Source organism: Cupressus sempervirens, chromosome 4 (assembly GCF_028749045.1).
Source record: "Cupressus sempervirens isolate cs-2001-9-10 chromosome 4, ASM2874904v1, whole genome shotgun sequence".
Lineage (NCBI taxonomy): Eukaryota > Viridiplantae > Streptophyta > Pinopsida > Cupressales > Cupressaceae > Cupressus > Cupressus sempervirens.
The window spans coordinates 339,930,141-339,939,595 of NC_143121.1; positions in this window are offsets into that span (position 1 = coordinate 339,930,141).

Sequence of the window (9,455 nt, forward strand, 5' to 3'; positions counted from 1 at the left end):
AAATTTAAAAATTATTAGAATATAAAAGGTTGATGAATTATTAAGAGAATTTCTAGAATAAAATTGTTTACACAATATAATTCATAACCAACCAGTGAGAGATGCTACTCTTTCCACCAACATTCTTTTCAATATATTTGTTTGCTAAAAAATCTTTGAAAAAGTTTTATAAGATTTTGTTTGAAATAGTGGTATGTTTTATTTACCCCCTAATCAATTTATCTCTAGTATAAAATCATTAAAATTGTGATTCAAAATTCTTTGCTTTAGAAACCCTTATGCCATGATGTTTTCCAATATGCAAATCTAACCTTTTCTCATTACCTTAATAAAATGAGTGCCATATTAGAAGATCCTACAAATGTGTGACCCATGAGGCTGGAAAAAGTGTGGAAAAAGTCTCTTCAATGACATAAAATTTAAAATCAAGACATCTCTTATCTGATTAAATCATGAAAGTTGATTGACTTATGGAAAACTTGTATCATATTGAAGATCATGAAATAAAATGTAGAATATGAAAGTGTGAATGGTTTCCAGCTATCATACTACATTAAATCTATTGGATTTCCTAAGCAATTTATCTAATTTGAAGGAGCTATTAATTGTTTCCAAACCATGGAAAAATGTTTAGTGACCTAACTATATAGATTGTTTTAAATGTATGATAAATTCTCATTCTAACTATTCTGGGAAACTTAGAAAAAATTGTAAAGTCTTTTTTTTTTTTTTTTAAAGAGGGGTAAACGCTTTGACCTAGAGCTATGAACCAGTGAGGCCACAAACGGGGGACCTCATCCCCATTAGATTTGAACCTTGATGGCAAGGATAACAACACAACAACTTAACCATCACAACATGCCACTATTGGCAAAAAATTGTAAAGTCTTTGGCATGTATACACCCAAGACAATAACTAGCTGCAAGCAAATGAGCTTTTTCAAAAAAAGGGCAATCAAATCTTTATCATTTTGGAAAATAATATATATGACAGATTTGAAGTTTTAATGGTTTCTATTTATATTCTCAAACAAATGTAGAAGCCCTTTCATATGCAAAGACAAAAAATGCAAAAACGGGATGGACAATGACATAGTCAATTGAGAAATGCACTAAATTATTCATACACTCAAATAAATATAAGTCTTATAGATTCAAAATAAAATTTGAAAGCAGTCACTGATCTTGGAATCATAAAAAAAAAAGAATGATGCAGCCCAACACCCATTTTTATTTTAGAAATTTTGACACATCCTTACAAAATCATTTCTTTTCTCATTCTTCAAACATTGCGATTGCATAAGATTGCATCTCTTTGGCGGTGTTTGCTTCCATTTTCACAAGGAATCATGTTGTCTACTAGGCGATTGCAATTTTTTGAAGACTTTATTTTTTTTTGAAAATCACATGCACATAAAATCACAATGGATAAGAGTACACAATCCACGTCAATACTTGACATGTCATGTACAGTCTAGAATCTAGCACAATTTTTCTTCCATTCATAACTAGCCTATCTTTCATGACAACCTCTATGTATTTAAAGGCATAAGACTACCAAAAAATCCAAATGCATTGTACAAAATTTAGCCATTGATTTAGAGCTAGTCTAAAACATATTTGCAGAGGTGTGACAAAATGGCAGTAAAGGATTTGCTATTGGATCAACTAATTATTTGAATCCCTCCTTGGAAAATTCTGGCAACACAATTCTTTTTATCAGCATAAGACTACTAGGAAATTTGGACAAACCGGTCAAGGATTCCCAATGAGTGAAGCCTATTAGCTTAATTGTTAAGAGTTATTAAAAAAAATTATCTTAATGACTTGGTTGTGTTATTTTCAACATTTTTATCATATTATAGAATTATTAAAGTGACCTAGTGATGTGTTTGTGTCTTGTTATAATTAAGAAATTGTGTAATACTTATTGATTGTTAAAGTCTTAGTAACCTATTACACAAATTTAGAAATTTAAAGTAATGTATTTTTGAATGGAGAAGAGTGGGAAGTGTTCTTAGTGATGGTTCAATATGGAGAATAGGAATCAACATGTTAGGCTTTCTATGGTTCTCTAGCAATGGGTGTGGTTACAAATTATAAAAAGGGACATCAAGACAAGAACTATGGTCATGTACACTTGAATGTGGATTTATTAGACAAAGATATTATGATTCCTTATTCTAAGAGGGGGGCCATATGAGCTTGCGAGGTAAGATTTATGTTAAATTTTTCTTGGAGATAATGCTTCCTCACATCACATTGAAGGTAAAAAAGATGACACTAATTCTCTCAAAAGTTTGATTACTACCCCTAAATTGAAGATCCTATCTTTAGGTCAATCTAGGTTTAGGTCAGCTGAAAGGATTAAGAATATCGACTAGGTTTCTCTTTTTTAGAGTCAAGTGCACCAAAAAATCTACATTCCCTCCCATTGATATAATCTATGAGAAATATGAAGAAAACATTATTACCAAGATCCTTGATTAAATCATTGACTATAATATTTATGTTATTGCTCTTTCCCTAGTACGGAAATTGGTGACAACTAGACACAAAATTAAGATTGTTAGGGATTTTATGGTGAAAAAGTGGAAAAGTGTAAGGGTCGCTTGGAAGTTTATGCTCTTCCTAGAGGATGTTTTTCCTTTTCCTTTTTTGCAAAGAGACTATATGTCCCATGTGGTATTTGGAGGTCCCTAGGATATAAAAAAATATTCATTGCCCTAAAAAAATGGACTTCTACACTAGATTTCTACGGTCATTTCTCTAGTGTTAATTGTGTTTAATTTTGGCTCTTAGAGAAATATTTAAAAGAGTGGAATGAAGATGTCTTTGGAGGAATTGTGAGCTCTTTTGGGGAACTTTGTTCTATTGATCCCTCAACAAAAACAAGAAAAAATGTCATGCTAAGCTCTATGTGGTTGTAGTTCAATCTATTAATAGACCTACCTTGACTGAGCTATCTTTGAATTTTCAACAAATGGATGCATTCTATTGAATAAGAACCTAGACCATTTTTTTATATTTTAATTGAAAGAAATTAGAGAACTAGGACAAAAATTATCCCATTAAATCCAACAAACCACAAAATCCTTATTCTAGGAAGATTAAAATTTAAAACCCTAAGAAGGTTCCAAAGGACTGTAAGAACTCAATATGGGAAGCTCCTTAGAAGACAATCCAACCTCAAGGGGATGAATAGAAGCAAGTTAAGGAGGATTTGGAAGCCCATATCTATGATTCTCCAATGGAACAATATAAACTTGTAGATGAAGTTAATAAGGCTTTTGTGACAAATATAGAGGAAAAAAATCAAGATAATTCTTCTTTGTAGAAGTCAATTAATGTGGTGATGGTGGAAAATATAGTTGAACCATTTTTTCATCCTCTTCCTAGAAGAAGGGGGTGGGGGGGTGCTAAGGAAGAGATCTCCCAACTTCTATTGTCCCAATATTCAAAAAGCATGGTTCAATATGTTCTCTATTTATAGGATCAAGTAGTCAAATCAACTTTCCTAGAGGAAATGAGAAGGAAAGAATCTATTGTACTATTTTTTATAGAGATTTATCAAAATATAGTGCTAGATGTTTGGGTTCTATAGAAGTGTTGGAATGCCATGAAAGCTTTTGTAATGAAAAATATGAGCTTTAAAGATAAAGATTTGGAGGAGGAATCTTTGTCTATCTAGATAAATAGAAGGATAAATTTCTTTAGAGTGGACATAAAGTGGAAGCCCTCTAAATGGCACAGAGATAGTGATGTGAAAAGCAATTCACATTCCAAAAATCCTCACTAGAAATTTGCATGTGCAATATCACATGACCACAAAATTGCCTTTGGGATGGTTTTATTTCTGTTTATCGAACTTTTTTGAAGAAGAGTAACTTAAAATTTACTAAATTTGTGCACTCAAAGTTTCACACCAACTAGCTGCTATCCACTATACTCAAAAACCAAATATGTTATAATTTTGACTTCACTCTCATCAAACAGATTTCTCATTATTAAATTATATTACCATCAAAATTGGACAACTCTAAATTCAAGATCCTTTGCAAATATGAGTACAACAATAGAAACATAGTCTAACACTATTGATTTGCCTGTTCCTATAATAAGTTCTTTCATTTTGCATTTTATCAAATATTTATTCATCTACATTCAAGTATTTTAGTCATTCAAATGAATTATCCATTGGTTTCCAAACTTCATTAATTTTCAAAAAAGATTCGATTAACATAATTTGATTAACCAATCTTGGGTCTTTCCTTTTTGAATTGGTGTTTGAATTACCAAGTATAAGATGATATTAAATTGGTTTGAATTCAAAAATGTCTATCATAAACATGATAAACATGTCATTTATAATTGGAAATTCTAGTCATAAATTAAATGATATATAATTGTAATCACAAAACAATTCTTGGAGACATGAATTGATCTCCATAAGCATGTTTGATACTTTATCTTATCTAATTCTAAGAGTTTCTTAAACTTCATTAATATGAACCAGTTCTTGAATTTGTATTTGGGATGCAATATTTCCACATAAATAAAGAACATAAATCAAATTTTATAGATTTAAATAATCATTTAAAAAAACTATCGCACACACTTTTGAATAAACTTACTAAACTCAAATCTAATTTAGAAAAACTAATTGCATTCTCATATTAAAAATAGAAAATCTGTACAACATGATTCCAAATTGAATAGGGATAATGTATATATATTTTTGTCCTTGATTTTGAAGTGCCATGAGAGTTTTTCTAGTAGAAATCAAGAGAGGGCCATTTCTTTGCTCACTACTCTAGTTATGGTAGTGTACAAGAAAGTTCAAAAACAATTTAGAAACTCCTATCTAACCTTGTGATCAAGAAACAAAATTTCTATTAAAAAATCTACTAAAAATTCCATAGATATACATCAGAAACTAAGATCCCATTCAATCCATTAATATGCAGATCATGGGCATGAAAGAGGACTATGGTTGTAAATTTTTAGTTTTCTATTACTTCAAAGGTTTTATCTATACTGTAAGGTCCCTTCCCTAGTACCATATTATAAACCTTAGATAACACATATATGGTCAGAACTAGGGAGCATAACAAGGTGAGATGTCATGTCTTTGTCTCTCATGCAAGGTATGTGCATTATAGATAGAATGATGATAAGTATGTTCTAAGACTTAGGTATGTCATGATTGGGATCCTTCTTATTAATATTGGACCTAAGATCTTATTAAAATTGATATACATTGAAGTCATTATTGTCATACGTATTATATACAAAATTTTATTAGGTTGGTAAGCTAAGACCCTATGGAATAAAGACTCGAGATGTTATAACTTACAAAACTATGTTGATGGGTTCATAGTATGTTATGACCTATTAAGATAGTTGTTTTTGCTTGAAGTTTGATTGAAAAGCTCATTGTTGAAGATCAAAGAGAGATATTGTTGTTAATAGAATGTCTTCAACCATTGTGTTATCATTGATGTCAAACATGCTATTTGTAGGAATGACATTTTCTTATAAGATCCAAGTACTATCACTTAGTTGATTGATGAAGAGTATTTGATCAACAAGATTTAACAAGAGTACCTATGGGAAAGGTTGAGTTATGATGTTGTAATGAAGTGCAAGGATCAGTTAAGAAAATGGTTAAATGATGTATTGATAACATACTTAAAGATACAGAGGTAGGTCACACTTAGAAACATTGGAGGAAGAAGTTGTAACAAAGTTGACTACAAAGCTTAAACTAAGTTCATTAGTGGGTGTCAAGTAGGCTAGTTGAAGCTGAGAAAATTCTCAGTTGGAGCCAAGCAACATAAAATTCTAGTGTGTGCCGAGTGATCTTTAGGTGTCGAGTGAAGTTCAGGTGCTGAGCATTAGAAAATCCTAGTTGGTGCTGAGTGATCTTCAAGTGCCGAGCATCATAGGTGTTGAGTAACATAGTATGTGTTGAGCACTAGTCTTTCAATAGTGTCGAGCTGCTACATTATTTTAAATGACAAAGATTCACCAAATCTGAACCAACTTAATGGTTACCTTGAATTTTGTGAACCATTTGGAGGATAAGGATGATGAGCTGGTGGCATAGAATTCTATGTAAACCATTTTTGGGTGAATTCAAAAAGAATTATTCAAGAAGTTTCTAGGGGAAACAACATATGGGTTATCCTACCTAATCCATACAAATTGAAATTAAAAAATGGAAGAATCGAGCAGCAAAAGGAGCTCCAAAACTTCTATTTAAGGAGTCATAGACCAAGAAGCAAATGCTATTGATGCTGTTGTTGCTAAAGAGCCAAATTGTGAAGTGGTTAGAAGGGTGTCAAGAAGAAGGCATCTAGGACAAGGAAGGTCATAGAGGTTCTGCTCCTACAAGTGGTCAAGAAGAAATGATTGCACTAGTACATTAAGAATGGAGACTCAAGGAGACTAAGCTTAAAAGGAGGGCAAGCTACCAAGAGTTGTAGAGATTGAAAGCTAGATAATGAGAAGAGCTGAAGAGTGATATGAGATTTGCAAGTTAAGTTGTATGTTGTAATCAGGTGAAAATCCCTATTTTTTACTCTCTAGCAATTGTATTAGTTAGTATAGAAGGGAAAATCCTATAGATTTAGGTTGGCCTAACAACCATTTGTAAATCCTTTAATAGGGTGGCATTCCAAGTGAATGTTCTTAAGTACTCTAACAAGGCCTTCTTCTAACAGGGTGGTTAAATCCTCTAACAAGGTCACATTTAATAGCGTGTTGTAAGCCTTTAATAGGGCATCACTTTAGAAGAGCGAGAATTGAGTAGCATGTTACTAGTGGTTTTTCTCAAATTGAGTTTCAATGTAAATCAATGTTTTATGTGTTGATTTCTTATGTGTTATGCTTGCATGTTGATTTATAGTAACTTATTGATTAGAAAAGTTAATTCTTGGATGAATGAATGGTTGAATGGGCTCACTACACTTAGTGAAAAAGTTTGAATAGGACATTTGGACATTGAATAACTAATTCACCCCCCCTCTCAGTTATTTTAAAGCACTTCTAACAATTGGTATCAGAGCCATCTATTGATTTAGTTTCAAGGTACTAGAAGAAGGAAGATCAAGATGTCCAAGAGAAAAATTCCCAAGCTCAACAAAGACAACTTTGCTAAATGGTAGAGTCTGATGAAATTACACCTTGGATTAATAGATGACTCTTCACAAAATTCAATTGGAATAGAACATGTAAATCAAGCTGGACCTCTTACTACAGATGATTTGAGCAAAAGGAAGGAGCATAATCAAGCAATGCTAGAGATTGCCTCTACACTGAACTATGTAGAATATGATGACATCAAAGATTGTGATACTGCATTCAAGATGTGAAAATCCCTATCAAATATCTATGGAGGAGATCAGAATGTCTAGAAAGCAAAGAGAGAAAGCCTAAGAGGAAAGTTTGATGACATGAAAATGGAGGAAGGACAAAATGTTGCTCAATATGCTGCTAGAATAAAAGAAGTGGTAAGTGTAATAAGAATTCTAGGTAGTCAATTGGAATGAGAAACTATCATTAGCAAATACTTAAGAACTCTGCTATCTATTTATGCTATTAGAGTTTCAGCCATCCAAGAGCTAAGCTGTGTACAAGGAAATACACTAACCTTTGAAGGAATTGTGGGAAGACTTACTGCGTTTGAGCTATCCAATTTTGATAACTATAGACCTAAGAACCTTGAATCTACTTTCAAGGCCAAGATGATAATAAAATAAACTAAGGAGGAGACATCAAGAAAGAAGAGAAGAAAATGAAAGCATGCATCTAGTGATAGCAACACAAATGAGGAAGATGTGGAACAGTTAGAAGCACTACTGGCTATGAGATTCCATAAAGGCAAAGGTAAATTCATAGGTAAGATCCCTATCATATGTTTCAATTGTAATAAATTAGGTCATATTATTACAAGGTGTACACAAAAGAAGAACTAAAAAGAAGGAAACAAGTACAAGAACAATAGAGAAGATGATAGCAAGGACTACAAGAAAAAAGGCAAATGATGTTACATTGTTGAAGAAGATTTTGATGAGAATGATGATGAAGTAGTCTATGTGGCCATGAAGGATGAATCAAATAAAGATGAAGATGAAGCAACAACATTGGTTACCTGTGTGCACAAGAATGACAAGTGGATCATAGATAGTGGATGCTCACATCACATGATAGTAGATAAAAGTAAGTTCATTACCTTTACTCAATATGATGGAAATAGTGTTAGATTTGGTAATGATGCTCAATGTCAAATCAAAAAAAAAGTTTCCATTAAAATCACAGAGAAAATTTCATGTGATAATGCATACTATGTTGAAGAATTGAACTACAACTTGTTGAGTGTATCACAGTTAGGCAATGTAGGTTGCAAAGTTGAATTTGGAAACAAAATTGCCAAGATCTATGACACTGATGGAAATTTGATAGGAAAAGGTGAACAAACTAAGAGTAATCTGATTTACATAGATATGGAAGATGCAAGCTATCTTGTTGTTAGACTTAATAATGTGTGGTTGTGGCATAAAAGATAGTGTCATGTAAATTTTGATAATCTAATTAGTATCAGCAAAAAGAAGAAGGTCAGAGGGTTGCCCAAATTGAAGAAACCTAAAAACACAATGTGAAAACAACGTCAACTAGGGAAGATGACTAAGTTTAGTTTCAAAGGAAAAACATACACTTCCAATGAAGTACTAGAGATAGTCCATACAAACTTATGTGGTCCGATAGAAGTGCAAAGCTACCTAGGAGATGGATACATAATGCTATTTGTAGATGACTATCAACGATGATGACTTCTATATTTAAAAAAAAAAATCTGATGCATTTCAAATATTCAAGTGGTATTTGGCTAGAGTTGAGAAGGAAAGAGGGAAGAATCTAAAATGCCTAAGGTCAAATAGAGGAGGTGAGTTTACATCAAAGGAGTTTGAAATGTTCTGCAATGATAAAGCCATCAAAAGGCAAACATCAACACCAAGGACTCCACCATAGAATAGAATTGTTGAAAGAAGAAATAGATTAGTGATTGACTATGCCAGAACCTTGATGATGGAGAAAAATTTTGCACTAAAGTACTGGAGAGAAGTTGTAAGCACTGTAGTCTACACACTAAATAGAGTTCATGTCAAGGAAGGTACAAATGCAACATTTTTTGAACTATGGTATGGTCACTCACCTAATGCAAACTATTTCAAATTATTTGGTTGTAAATGCTATATTCTTAAAGATACTAGAAATGGAAAGTTTGATGCAAAGAGTGATGAAGGCATATAAGTGTTTGAACACTAACATTAACAAGATTGTGGAGAGTGCAAATGTAAATTTTGATGAGCATGCAGAAGTTCAAGTTGATGAGTCCAAGCAATCAGAGGATTAGAGATCCTTTGTATACTTCTATAAAGGAATGACTGTTG